Below are 14,320 nucleotides of genomic sequence, written 5' to 3' on the forward strand. Positions count from 1 at the left end.
TTACATGAAAGGTTCAGCTGTGCTTATCGCTCAGTCGTGTCTGACTCTTTGTGACCCTACGAACTGTAGCCCACCAGGCTCCTCTGTCCATGGGATTCTCCAGGCAAGAATCCTGGAGTGGGTTGCCATGCCCTCCTCCGGAGGATCTTTCCAACCCAGGAATCGAACCCGGATCTCCTGCAGTGCAGGTGGATTCTTAAGTTTATTCACATTGTTGAGAAATATCATCACCATCCATCATCAGGATATTTTCATTTTCCCAAACAGAAACTCCATACACATTAAACACTAACTCTCCATTTCCCTCTCCCCCAGAGCCTGGCAACCCCTAGGAATGTGACTACTCTAGGTACCTCAATTTCAAATGAAATGGTTTATTAGGTTTATATCTGGTAATATATATATAATATATAATATGATATATTGGTGTAAAAGTAATTGCGGTTTTGCATTGTTGAACATTGCCATTAAATATTGGAATTCATTCGTAAATAAATGTGGTTATGTTACACATCATTTTAATGAGTATTTCTCGCTATGTTTTTTTGCTAATGACTTATTACTGTTTATTTTATATTTATTTTAGACTACAGAAATTATATTGACAAAAAGAAAATTCGAGCTATTTTTTTATTCTAATTCAAAATGGGTCGTATAGCAGCGGGGACAACTCACAACACCAACAACCTGGCCCAGGAACTGCTAACAAATTTACAGTGTAGTAGTCGTTGAACAGGTTTTCAAAGGAGATGAGAGCTTTGAAGATGAGGAGCGCAGGCCAGCCATCAGAAGTGGACAACAACCAATTCAGAGCCATCATCGACACTGATCCTCTTACAACTACACAAGAAGTTGCCGTAGAACTCAACATAAACCATTCTACGGTCATGCAGCACTTGAAGCAAATTGGAAACGTGAAAAAGCTGGATAAGTGGGTGCCTCATGAACTGACTGGAAATCAAAAAAAATCATCGTTTGGAAGTGTCATCTTCTCTTATTCTATGCAACAACAATGAACCATTTCTTAATTAGATTGTGATGTGTGACAAAAAGTGGATTTTCTACGACAGCTGGTAATGACCAGCTCAGCTGGTGGACCAAGAAGCTCCAAAGCACTTCCCAAAGCTACACTTACACCAAAAAAAGGTCAGGGCCACTGTCTGGTGGTCTGCTGCCCGTCTGACCCACTACAGCTTTCTGAATACTGGCGAAACCATTACATCTGAGAAGTATGCTCAGCAAATTGATGAGCTCCACCGAAACCTGCAATGCCTGCAGCCGGCATTAGTCAACAGAAAAGGCCCAATTCTTCTCCATGACAAAGCCCGACAGCATGTTGCACAACCAATGCTTCAAAAGTTGAACGAACTGGGCTATGAGGTTTTGCCTCATCCATCAGATTCATGTGACCTCTCACCAACTGACTACCACTTCTTCAAGCATCTATCTAGACAACCTTTTGCAGGGAAAATGCTTCTGCAAACAGCAGGAGGCAGAAAATGCTTTCCAAGACTTCTCAAAGCATGGATTTTTACATTACAGGAATAAACACACTTATTTCTCATTGGCAAAAATGTGTTGATTGTAATGGTTCCTATTTTGATTAATAAAGACGTTTGAGTCTAGTTAAAATGATTTAAAATTCACGGTCTGAAACCACAATTACTTTTGTACCAACCTAATAGTATTTGTCCTTTGGCTTCTTACACTTTGCATAATGTCTTTATCAATATTTTTTTCTTTCTTCCTTTCTTTTTTCCTTCCCTCTTTCATTTTTCTTTATTTTCTGCCACAAAGCATGTGGGAGTCTTACTTCCCCAACCAGGTACTGAACCTACAACCCCTGCATTGAAAGCACTGAGTCTTAACCACTGGACCACCAGGGAAGTGCCGTCATCAATATTCTACCTTTGAAAGCACCAGAGGAGTTTTTTAAAAATTACTGATGTCTTGTTCTTAGCCCTAGAAAGTCTGATGTCATAGGTCTGTGGTACAACTAGGCACCTGGGTTTTTAACACCCTTCAGGTGATTCCAATGTTCAGCCAGGCTAGGCGCTGTTCCCAAACCAGGCTGCACATCAGATTCACCTGAGGTGCTCCCAGCCTCGCATGTCCCGCCTCTGACCAACTCGTTGAGAATGTTCAGGAACAGGCCATCTTAAGCAACACCCTTGTATATTTTTGATATTAATTGTTTGTCTGTTGCTTCATTTGCTATTATTTTCTCCCATTCTGAAGGCTGTCTTTTCACCTTGTTTATAGTTTCCTTTGTTGTGCAAAAGCTTTTAATTTTAATTAGGTCCCATTTGTTTATTTTTGCTTTTATTTCCAATATTCTGGGAGGTGGGTCATGGAGGATCCTGCTGTGATTTATGTCGGAGAGTGTTTTGCCTATGTTTTCCTCTAGGAGTTTTATTGTTTCTGGTCTTACGTTTAGATCTTTAATCCATTTTGAGTTTATTTTTGTGTACGGTGTTAGGAAGTGTTCTAGTTTCATTCTTTTACAAGTGGTTGACCAGTTTTCCCAGCACCACTTGTTAAAGAGATCGTCTTTTCTCCATTGTATATTCTTGCCTCCTTTGTCGAAGATAAGGTGTCCATATGTGCGTGGCTAACAAACACATGAAAAGATGCTCAACATCACTCATTATTAGAGAAATGCAAATCAAAACCACAATGAGGTATCATTTCACACCAGTCAGAATGGCTGCTATCCAAAAGTCTACAAGCAATAAATGCTGGAGGGGGTGTGGAGAAAAGGGAACCCTCTTACACTGTTGGTGGGAATGCAAACTAGTACAGCCACTATGGAGAACAGTGTGGAGATTCCTTAAAAAACTGGGAATAGAACTGCCATATGACCCAGCAATCCCACTGCTGGGCATATACACCGAGGAAACCAGAATTGAAAGAGACACGTGTACCCCAATGTTCATCGCAGCACTGTTTACAATAGCCAGGACATGGAAGCAACCTAGATGTCCATCAGCAGACGAATGGATAAGGAAGCTGTGGTACATATACACAATGGAATATTACTCAGCCATTAAAAAAATATATTTGAATCGGTTCTACTGAGATGGATGAAACTGGAACCCATTATACAGAGTGAAGTAAGCCAGAAAGAAAAACAACAATACAGTATACTAATGCATATATATGGAATTTGAAAGATGGTAACGACAACCCTATATGCGAGACAGAATAAGAGACACAGATGCATGCAACAATTTTATGGACTCTGAGGGAGAAGGTGAGGGTGGGACGTTCTGGGAGAATAGCATTGAAACATGTATATCATCATATGTGAAACAGAACACCATTCCATGTTCGATGCATGTGACAAGGGCTCAGGGCCGGGGCAATGGGATGATCCAGAAGGATGGGATGGGGAGGGAGGTGGGTGGGGGGTCCAGGAAGGGGAACACATGTAAACCCATGGCTGATTCATGTCAATGTATGAAAAAAACTATTACAATATTGTAAAGTAATTAGCCCCCAAAAATTTAAAAAAAAAAAAAAAAAAAAAAAAAAAGCAACACCCTGAGGGACTGCTCAACGCCCGGGAAGCCCTTTGACAGAGCACACCCTGGCGGTGACGCTGGGAACACATCGTGCAGACTCCAGCTGCAGCGATTGACCTGCAGAGGGCGCTGTCCCCACCGCGTGCTGGAAACAAGATAGGAAATATTGCTATTAATATTTAAGAAGAGAAAGCTGAGCTTCAAAAAAAATAGTGATAATGACCATTTCCACACTTACCTATCATAGTCTAGATTCTATAATAATCCTATTTAGGGAGGGAGGTTACAGGGCAGACATGCACTTTCTTGTCCTGTCCTCGTACGGAATGAGTGACAGGGCTGCAGGAACCTCTGACAGATTCAAGCAGCCCTGGTGAGCGAGGGCCTTACCCCTGCCTGGGCTCCAAACAGCCCTGACAGCTAAGAGAGGCACGTGGATAAATGCACGGGAACAGGGCCCTTATGAAATACAATATGAAATTATTGATTATCAATTGTAGCAGAAAAAAAAGTCAGGGCCAGGCCAAGAAGGGCAGGTTCAACTGGGGCTCCTGCCACCTGCCTCTGAGCAGGGGTCCCCCTCTAGAAGTTCTCTGCCTGGACCCGTGGTCTCAGATAGCAGGCTTTGGGGCTGCAAAGGGTATTACACCCAGAGCCGAGGGCCCCTGGTGATGCCTTTCAGAAGAGGAGGTGAGAAGGGGTCTCGCGAGGCTACAGAGAGAAATGAGGAGGGCCTCACACCTGCCTCCACTCCATCCAGCTAGCTGTTAGTGCCGCCATCACTGTCAGCTGTCACCCACTCAGAGCACCTCTCTTCCCAGGAATATTCCATGCAGCCACGGTGAAGACGCTAGCTCATAACAGGCCAGTCACGTGGGCAGAATCCTGCAGGCAGCACTTCCCAATGGGGTCCCAGGGAAAGATCGGCAGTTCTTAATATAGAAAGCCTTCTCCAAGAAGTGCCCAAGTCCTGGTTGGTCTCCAAGAGCCCTGAACTCTTAAGAATGTAGTGATGGATGGGAGAAGGGATTTACTACTAGAGCCTAAAAGTTGGCTGTCAAATCCTAAGGGCCTCAGGGGAAAAAAAAGAAAGAAGAAAAAATGCAAGCCTGGTTAAATTGGGCTATTTGCTGCAGTGAATGGAGGTGGTTTTAAAGCAACTCCACTGAGTTTTCTAGCACTCTTTGAAATACAGGTTCTTCAATAAGTAGTGTCTATTTGGGAAGGTTTTTCTCTCTGCAGTTTCCCAAACATATATCTTGTACCCACACATACACACAATGCCCCATTGAGTTCTGGAAGTTATACCATTAAAGGAATAGGCTTAAACTTGGTGAGAAATAGCAGCCTAATGACAGGAAGGGGGTGGTCAGCAGTGCTAACTGATGACGTTTGCCTTCCTTGTAGATTCTGTGCGGTTAGTTCAGCTTGTGCTTTTAAATAATCCTAGAAAGGGCAGGGCAGAGTGGGGCACTTGGAGATCTCCAGGCAACCTTCAAACCTGCGGTAACAGTGAATCAACAAGCAGAAGAGTAGGAAGCCAAAACTGAATATCAAGTGGTCACTCAAGGAGCTGACCCGGAAGTGAAAGGGCTGTGCTCAAAAGAACAAAGAAAAGCGCCTGCTGGCCCCCTTGGGGGGCGGCTTTGTTCACAATGGGGTGGGCGGTGCTAAAGGGCTTTTTTATTTCTTCTTTGTTCATGCAGCAAGCTGGATCTCAGTTCCCCAACCAGAAATCACAGGGATCAAATCCAAACCCCCAACCCCACTCCACCCCCGTGGCAGGGGAGGTCCCAGGAATTGAGTTTTGAGGCCAGAAATGATTTCCATCCCCTCACCCAGACACCCAGCAGGCAAATCCCATCCCAGCTGGAACCACCTTTCAATGAGCCCCTTGTCATGTTTTGTCCACCACCTCTTCATGCAAAACATCACAGAGCACAGGAGCACACAATAAAATGCGTTTATTCAGCCCAGGGAAGCCAGGGGAGGGTCAGAAAGAGGAGAAGGGAGGAGTGAGTGAGCGAGAAAAGAGACAAGGCGGTTGCCAGTTGGTTTTTCATTTTGAGTGGCTGTTTCATGCCCACCCATGGGGAAAAAATCATTGGTGCCTTCACTGCTTGAGAGATCATCATTCACTGCTCTTACTAAGTAAAAGTGAAAGTGTTAGTTGCCAAGTCGTGTCTAACTCTTCGCAACCCCATGGACCGTAGCCCTCCAGGCTCCTCTGTCCATGGGATTCTCCAGGCAAGAACACTGGAGTGGGTAGCCATGCTCTTCTCCAGGGCATCTTCCCAACCCAGGGATCAAACCTGAGTTTCCTGCACTGCAGGCAGATTCTTTACCATCTGAGCTACCAGGAAAGCTCTTACTAAAAAACACTGTAAGTGAAAAAAGCCTGAGGTTCAGTCCTCTTCCGTGGACTTAGGCCACTTGCCACACCACAGGCTCCAACTGTAGGAATACTTAGAAGCACGCAGGGTAAGATTTACACGCTTCCTTAGAAAAGGTATAACCCCACATTCCCCCTCTGGTACCTCCCCATGCTACAGTCTGAGAAGTGAAGTTACAGGCTGTGATTCCTCAGGCAGACTTCATTTATTGACATGTAAGTTTAAGTCATATTTAATAAAAAGCCTTGTGAAGTCCAAAATGCTAGCCCAGCCATTACTTTTTTTGGGAAAGGTAGCACGAGAAGGTTCATCCATAGTTAGGTCTAGAAATCAACACAGATCCAAGTAAGCAAACACTGCAGGTCTAAACCATTGCAATAAAGCAAATATTGTAATAAAGTAAGTCACATGATTTTTTTTTTACATATGGAAGTTATGTTTCCACTATACTGTAGTCAAAGTGTGCAATAGCATTTGTCAAAAAACAACGTACATCGCTTAATTTTAAAATACTTTATTCCTAAAAAATGCTAACCATCATTTGAGCCTTCAGTAGGTCATTATCTTTTTGCTGGTGGAATTCTTGCCTTGATATTGATGACTGCTGACTGATCAAGGTGGTGGTTCCTTGGGGCAGCTGTGGAAACTTCTTAAAATAAGACGATAGAGTTTGCCACACTAATTGCCTCTTCCTTTCATGAATTATTTCTCTGTAGCATGCAATGTTGCTTGAAAGCATTTTACCCACAGTAGAACTTCTTTAAAAGTGGAGTCAATTCTCTCAAATTTTGCCACTGCCGTGTCAACTAAGTTTAGGGAATAGTCTAAATCCTTGGCTTCCCTGATAGCTCAGTTGGTAAATATCCACCTGCAATGCAGGAGACCCTGATTCGATTCCTGGGTCGGGAAGATCCCCTGGAGGAGGGAAAGGCTACCCACTCCAGTATTCTTGGGCTTCCCTTGTGGATCAGCTGGTAAAGAATCCGCCTGCAATGCAGGAGACCTGGGCTCAATCCCTGGGTTGGGAAGATCCCCTGCAGAAGGGAATGGCTACCCACTCCGGTATGCTGGCCTGGAGAATTCCATGGACTGTATAGTCCATGGGGTTGCAAAGAGTAAGACACAACAGAGCTACTTTCACTTTACTTTACTTTTACTAAATCCTTTGCTGCCATTTCAGCAGTCTTCACAGCACCTTCACCAGGAGTCACTTCCATCTCAAGAAACCTCTTTATTTACCCATCTATAAGAAGCAACCTCTCTTCCATTAAAGTTTTATCATGAGGTTGCAGCAATTCAGTCACATCTTCAGGCTCCACTTCTAGTCCTAGCTCTCTTGCTATTTCCACCACCTCTGCAGTTACTTCCTCTACATTAATCACCTTACCTAGATTTTCTGGATAATTTGCTGTGGCTTCTACATCAGCACTTGTTGCTTCACCTTGTACTCTGACATAATGGAAATGGTTTCTTTCCTTAAACTTCATGGACCAACCTCTCCTAGCTTCAAGCTTTTCTTCTACAGCTTTCTCTCCTCTCTCAGACTTCTTAGAATTGAGAGATAAGGGCCTTGCTCTGGGTTTGGCCTTGGATTAAAGGAATGTTGGGACTGGTTTGATCTTCTATCCAGACCACTAAAACTTTCTCTATGTCAGCAGTAGGCTGTTTCACTTTCCTATGATTCGTTTGTTCACTAACTGCTTGGCACAAGAGGTCTAGCTTTTGGCCTGTCTCAGCTTTTGACATGTGTGCATGCGCGTGCATGCTAAGTCTCCTCAGTCACGTCTGACTCTTTGCGACCCTTAGACTGTAACCCACCAGGCTCCTCTTTCCATGGGGATTCTCCAGGCAAGAATACTGGAGTGGGTTGCCATGCCCTCCTGCAGGGGATCTTCCCAACCCAGGGATCGAACCCTCATCTCTTATGTCTTCTGCACTGGCAGGTGGGTTCTTTACCACTAGTGCCACTTGGGAAGCCCTGCTTTTGACATGCCTTCCTCATTAAAACAAAAGTTAGAAATGACTGGGCTTAAAATGAGAGATGGGCTCCTCTTCCTTTCCCTGGAGCACTGAGCGGCCACTGCAGGGTTATTAACTGACCCAATTTCAATGTTGTTGTGTCTCAGGGCACAGGGATGCCTGACTAGAGGGAAAGATGAGGGGACAGCTGGATGGTGGAACAGTCAGAACACACACATTTATGGATTAGGTCTGCCTTCTTACATGGGCATGTTTGTGGCCCCCAAAACAATTACAAAAGTAACACCAAAGATCACCGATCACAGTTCACCTTAACAGATACAATCATGCCAAAGTCTGAAATATTGCAAGAATGACCAAAATGTGACACAGAGACACAAAGTGAGCAGACACTGTTGGAAGAACGGCACTCAGAGGCTTGCTCGACACAGGGCTGCCACAAACCTTCCGTTTGTAAAACATGCAGTATGTGGGAAAGGCAACACAATAAAGCACAATAAACTGAGGACTGACTTAAACAGACTCACCGGGTATATTCCATTGTCAAGATAATACCCTTTCTTTGTTTACCGAGAGTTAATAAGAAACAACACTTATAAACAAAACCAGTTAACCATCTAAACAAGTACACTGTGTTTAATACAGGAAATTGGATTTGTTCCCTTAAGTCATAAAATTCTGTTTAGGGAATTGAATTTGTTTGCTATGGCTGTAAAATGAGCTCACTAGTGAATTAATTTAATCCAGCATTCTGCACATGATGTTGATTTCCGTGCTGGTCAGAAAACCTCTGGTTCCTTGAATTGTTCTTCTCAGGCTTAGAAGGGTCTAAAAAAATAAACTGCCACTCTAACAGCTCTAAATCCAAACAGATTGCAACTTTTATTTTTCCCTAACAGAGTCATAACTGTTTCGAGGGATCTAAAAGAAAAGTGCCATGATTTCTGAACACGGCTCTTCCTAGCATAGAGAAAAGGTTTGGGTGTAACTAAATTTTACAAAATAGATCCATGTTGAACTTGTAAACGGAATCCTATTTCACAGAGTAACAGGGAGACCTGTTATCTGGCAAAGCATCTTGATGTAAAACCATGTACCATAGCTAATTTTACTGTTTTTAAGATTTTTGTATATTGACTGTTACTTTTAAATAGAAACCTGTGTTAATATTGTAGTTCATTCTTGCCACCACTTTCCCTTGGATAAATAGGCTACGATAATGACTGACTACTATGTAAATAACACCTCATCTTGGAATAACAACTTACAATTTACACAGACTGCTTCATTTGATTATCAGAATATCTTGTGTGGTGGGTTTCTCTCCCATTTCACAGATGAAGGAACTGAGGCTCCGAGAGGTTATATGACTTCCCGAAGGTAACCAGCCGGTAGGTGACAAAGTCAGGGTGCAAGTCTTCAGATGCCGAGTCCTGTGTCCTTCCAGCACACACGATGTCACATAGGGAATCAAGCTTCTCTCTTTCTCCAGGGAGGTTGTATCTGCTGATGTAGTAAGTGTGAGTGAGCATGTGGAAAGCTTTAGGCTTCTGTTCACATATTCTGCTATGGCAGAGCCCTGTTTCTCTTCTAGCAAAGCTTAGGAAACAATTTTAACTCTCTGATCTACCTTTCTGAAAAACATTTCTTCTTGAAGGGAGACATTCGGGCCATTTCCTGGTTAACATTTGCAGGGAACTCATTAGCTTGAAAGGAACACGATCACGGTAGTCGCATTTGGAGACAGAAGGTGAGGCGTTAATTATTAACATGATATCACCCCAAAGATTCACACAGAATGATTAACGGTGCTGTTGGGAATGTTAGGACGGAATGAACAGAGCCCTTGAAGCCATTCCCGGAGCAAGAAAAGGCCTGGCTCCTGCTCCAAGTGTTCACAGCAAGGACCCAGCGGGAAAGAACAACTTGTTATTCTTATTCAGTTATGATTCTTCCTTATGAAAATGCATTAAGCCATTCCACCGCCTACAAGGTGACAGATTCAGGCTTTGTTGAGGCACCAGCATTTGCAATTCTATAAACTCAGCCATCTTTGTTGGGCCAAGGCTCAAAGTTAGTCTTGGGTGCCTGGTGAGGGGCAGGGTGTACAGCTGCCCCTGGGATTCCAATCATTGACTGGGGAGGATCAGGATCAGATGCACATTCCCACGCTGCAGGCCAGAATGGACCTCGCTGAACACCTGGGTGCCTCCAGGAAGAGAAGGAACAGTATCTGGAGAGTGGGTTGTGGATGAGGAGCAAAATTAACTAGTGTTTGCAGGGCACCATTTATGAGGCAAGCACTGTGTGAAGTGCTCCCTGTTATCTAATTGAATCTTTGTAGAAGAACAACTCTGAGTTGGGTTATTGTGTCCATTTTGCTGCTGCTGCGTCGCTTCAGTCATGTCCGACTCTGTGCGACCCCATAGATGGAAGCCCACCAGGCTCCGCTGTCCCTGGGATTCTCCAGGCAAGAACACTGGAGTGGGTTGCCATTTCCTTCTCCAGTGCATGAAAGTGAAAAGTGAAAGTGAAGTCGCTCAGTCGTGTCTGACTCTTCGCGACCCCATGGACTGCAGCCTACCAGGCTCTTCTGTCCGTGGGATTTTCCAGGCAAGAGGACTGGAGTGGGGTGCCAGAGATCAGCAAACTGAGGCATGGTGAACTGATTTACAGGGTCACGTGGGTGAGTGGCAGAGCCAGATTCACACTCGTGGGGCCTAATTCCAGGCCCCATCCTCCCAACTATTCTGCCCTCTCTCGGAAGAAGGGCAGTTGGAATTGACCCAGGGAATGGTAGGTGGAAGCAAGGACATGGACGGTGAAACGTTCAGGAAGTAGGAATTTAAGAAGTGCCAAGGGAAATTAGAGGTTGGTATCTATGAAGAATCGTATGTGTCAGGCTTAGACGTCTGTGCTTAACTTGGTAAATAATAGGAGCCTTTGAATATCAAACCATCTCTCCTCAGTAAATTGGGATGTATGGGATTTATCTAGGACCCAAGTTTTTTCTAAGAATATTTAACACATACATAAGTACAGAAAACACTGTACTATGGTCGGACTGGAAGAATATAAATTCTATAATATAAATACACCGATAGTCAACCATAAGCAATTTCACTTACCAACAGGTTGTGTCATCAACAAGTTAAAACAAAAAGGCCACAAAAGAACCAAGGCAAACACATATTTACTGAGAGTGAACAATGGCCATACCAGGCTTTTCAAAGCATATCACTTTATATACTTTTAGGCATTTAATTTTTACCTTAAAAGACCATTTGGGTGTGTGTTTTATGATTATAAAAGTAATACAGGCTTACTGCAGAGAACTTGGAAAATGTAGAAAAGCACAAATACGTGTCTGCCTGGTTAACAGCTCTACCTGCTGGCTCTCCTAGTCAGCTGCCATTTCTTTTAACAAAACACACTCTAGTGTTTTTCTAATGCGTGAACCATTCTCTCAATTACTCCCCAGGATTCAGTTCACACCGATGACCAGTACTAACCACACCTGTTAGGTCTTCAACTTCCTTCTGTGTCTTTTTCTCTCCCTTCTCCTCTGCCTTTAAGAAAACCCCATCTCATGAGTGACCTAAAGCAGGGGCCAAGCTTTATGCACATCCCCACCCTGACCGCTTAGCCTGGCTGTGCTTGAACTTTCCTTTCTCTCTCATTCATTCGACAGTCCTCTGTCTAGGGTTTAAAAGTAAGAAATGTCAAATCATTGCCTTAGGCTGGCATTCAGATGAACAAGCACCTCCTGGGTAAAGAAAAACTTTAAATACATAAGCATATAGTAACCTGTAGATCGGTTATAAGGAGAGAAAGGATCACCTTCATTTGTCAAAACGGGCTCCTCCCGAGGAGCAATAAGTTCAGTTGACTTTCAGACTCTTCCTCCCCGCAGCCAACACTCATTTTCTAATCATTTACTGAGCACCTTTGAGGTCATACGGGAGATAAAAGGTTTCCCCGATGGCTCAGCGGTAAAGAATCCGCCTGCAATGCAGGAGACCCAGGAGACGCGGGTTCAGTCCTTGGGTCGGGAAGATCCCCTGGAGGAGGGCATGGCAACCCACTCGAGTGTTCTTGCCTGGAGAATCCCATGGACAGAGGAGCCTGGTGGGCCACAGTCCATCGGGTCGCAAAGAGTCGGACATGACTGAGCAACTAAGCACAGCACCCCACAGGAGACACAAAAATATGCAAGGTAGGGTGTGGCCTTTGGCAGTTTCAGACCCATAGGTTAAAAAAGTTTTCAATGAGGTAAAACACGTTAAGTGGCATAAGGTGGCTGGAATGCTCTGGGCATTCAGAGAGGGGAGTTCTTCCCTGACGGAGGGGATCAGGCACCTGACCCAGGTCTTGGAGTACGGACAAGAGACACACGTGAGATGTGCGTGTGTGTACGTGTAAGTGTGCCCGGATGAGTGGAGGAGGGGATCTGAATCAGGAAGAACAGACCGAGCAAAGGCAGGGAGCCCAGGAGACCAGGCAGTGTGTAGGGAAGAGAGGAGCCAAACCGAACGGAAGCAGAGAGAGGAACAGAAGAGGCTGGAAAGGAAGCGTGCGAGCCCATGGCTGAGAGCCCGGGATGGCAGAGTTTGGACTCCACTCCCACTAGGTTGGAACTACTCAGTCATTCACCAAATGTCTCCCTATCATGAAGTGAAGTGAAGTGAAAGTCGCTCAGTCGTGTCCGACTCATCCATGGGATTCTCCAGGCCAGAATACTGGAGTGGGTAGCCTTTCCCTTCTCCAGGGGATCTTCCCAGCCCAGGGATCAAACCCAGACCTCCTGCATTGCAGGTGGATTCTTTACCAGCTGAACCACAAGGGAAGCCCGTTTCCTTATCATAGATACCACCAGATAGAGACAGAAAAACAACTCATGGGCCCTTGCTCTCACCACGGAATTCCATGATGACTTAACTTTCTAGAAGGATAGTTTAAACTCAAAGACAGCTTATCAAGAGCAGGACAAAACCAGCCAAAAGGCAACACTAGTGACAAGAATTTATTTATTTTTTGCTGAGTCACAAGCTGTCCCAAAAGTCAGTGACTAAAAAACAACACTCACCTGATTGTGTGCTAAATCGATTCAGTTGTGTCCGACTCTTTGCGACCCCAGTCTCCTTCTCTACTCCAGGACGGAGGAGGCTACCATTTATGGGGGGAATGACATCAGGTGGGCTCATCAGCTACCAGAGAATAATTAAGCCTTATAATTAAGAGGATTGTATAGTCATGTGCGTGAAGCGGGGACTGGCCAAGCAGGACATATCCAGAGAGCAAGAGAACAACCTTCTTGAGAGGGGGAACCCCTTAATAAGGGTCCTCAGTTCTCCTCCACGTGGCATCTCCATGTGGTTACCTTGGTCTTCCTTCCAAAATGGAGACTTCAGCCATTCTTCTTCCTTCCTGGTAGTCTGGCTGTTGATGCGGCAGCTGGCTCCACCCAGACTGCAAACCAGGAAGATGCTGGGGCTCTTAAAGCATGGCTAGAGCCGGCACGTGTCCCTGCCAGCACGTGCTCGTGGTTAAAGCAGGTCCCAAAGCCAGCCCCGATTTGAGGGCAGACAGTCACCCAAGGACAGGAGGCCTGATTCACTGCAGGACACCAAAGTAACGATATACCACAAATCTTAAAGTGATTCTACAGCATTTTCCACAACTTTAATCAACTGAGGGGCATTAAGTGCACAGATGTTTGTGCTTCCGGTGTGTAATCTGCCTGCTGCCCTCCACCCCCACCTGTTTGAATGCGGTCGTTTCTCACGCAGTCACTGATCACTGACTAGAACTGCAGTAGATTCTGAACCAAGCAACTTTGCAGCATAGTTTTGAATAGGCCACCATCTGAGAAGGAAGAGAGCTCAGCTCAGAAACATCTCAGCAGCTCAGTCCTGAGTCTGGGTGACTCCCTAGAGCTCCTGCTGTCACGTATCCAAGCGTCAAGACAGGAAGAAAGAAAGCCCACTCATGCCTGGCTCCAGCCACCCCTTTGGCCCCCTCCCACAGCCTGTCTGTCCCAGAACACATCTCACCCCCTTGTCCGTATTACGCGGTCCTGTCTTTGGAGAGCTAGGACAGAAAACTGAGCTCCTGGTGCTCAGACTGACATTATGATCCCTCTGTAGCATCTGTGACCTTCTTGTGTTTTCCATTTTCAAGGCTGGACATAGTTGGTCCAGGTATGACCCAAACGCCAAGATCAGCAGTAAATACCAGGATTTCCAGGAGAAGATTGAGAAGCCATCTGGCTAGAGGGAAGGTGGGAGGGACTGTGAGATTTTCCTTTTTATAAGATTTATGAGACTTTTTCCTTTTTATAAATTGATAAGATTTTTATAAGAGGGGCTATGAAATTTAACTCATTATAACACTAATGTGACCCCACTTACAACTATGATTGAT

The 14,320-nt window shown here is 44.8% G+C and overlaps 1 long non-coding RNA gene across 1 annotated transcript; it reads right to left on the reverse strand.

Annotated features, from left to right (window-relative positions):
• Positions 1–5,467: 5,467 nt before the first annotated feature.
• Positions 5,468–9,403, reverse strand: LOC145534505 (uncharacterized). The gene is made up of 2 exons (XR_014074671.1): positions 8,083–9,403; positions 5,468–6,933 (listed from the first exon to the last, which is right to left on the reverse strand). It is a non-coding gene; the product is annotated as an uncharacterized LOC145534505 (long non-coding RNA).
• Positions 9,404–14,320: the final 4,917 nt, after the last annotated feature.

The sequence above is a fragment of the Giraffa tippelskirchi genome, chromosome 14, assembly GCF_054371585.1.
Source record: "Giraffa tippelskirchi isolate mGirTip1 chromosome 14, T2T-mGirTip1v1.2.pri, whole genome shotgun sequence".
Lineage (NCBI taxonomy): Eukaryota > Metazoa > Chordata > Mammalia > Artiodactyla > Giraffidae > Giraffa > Giraffa tippelskirchi.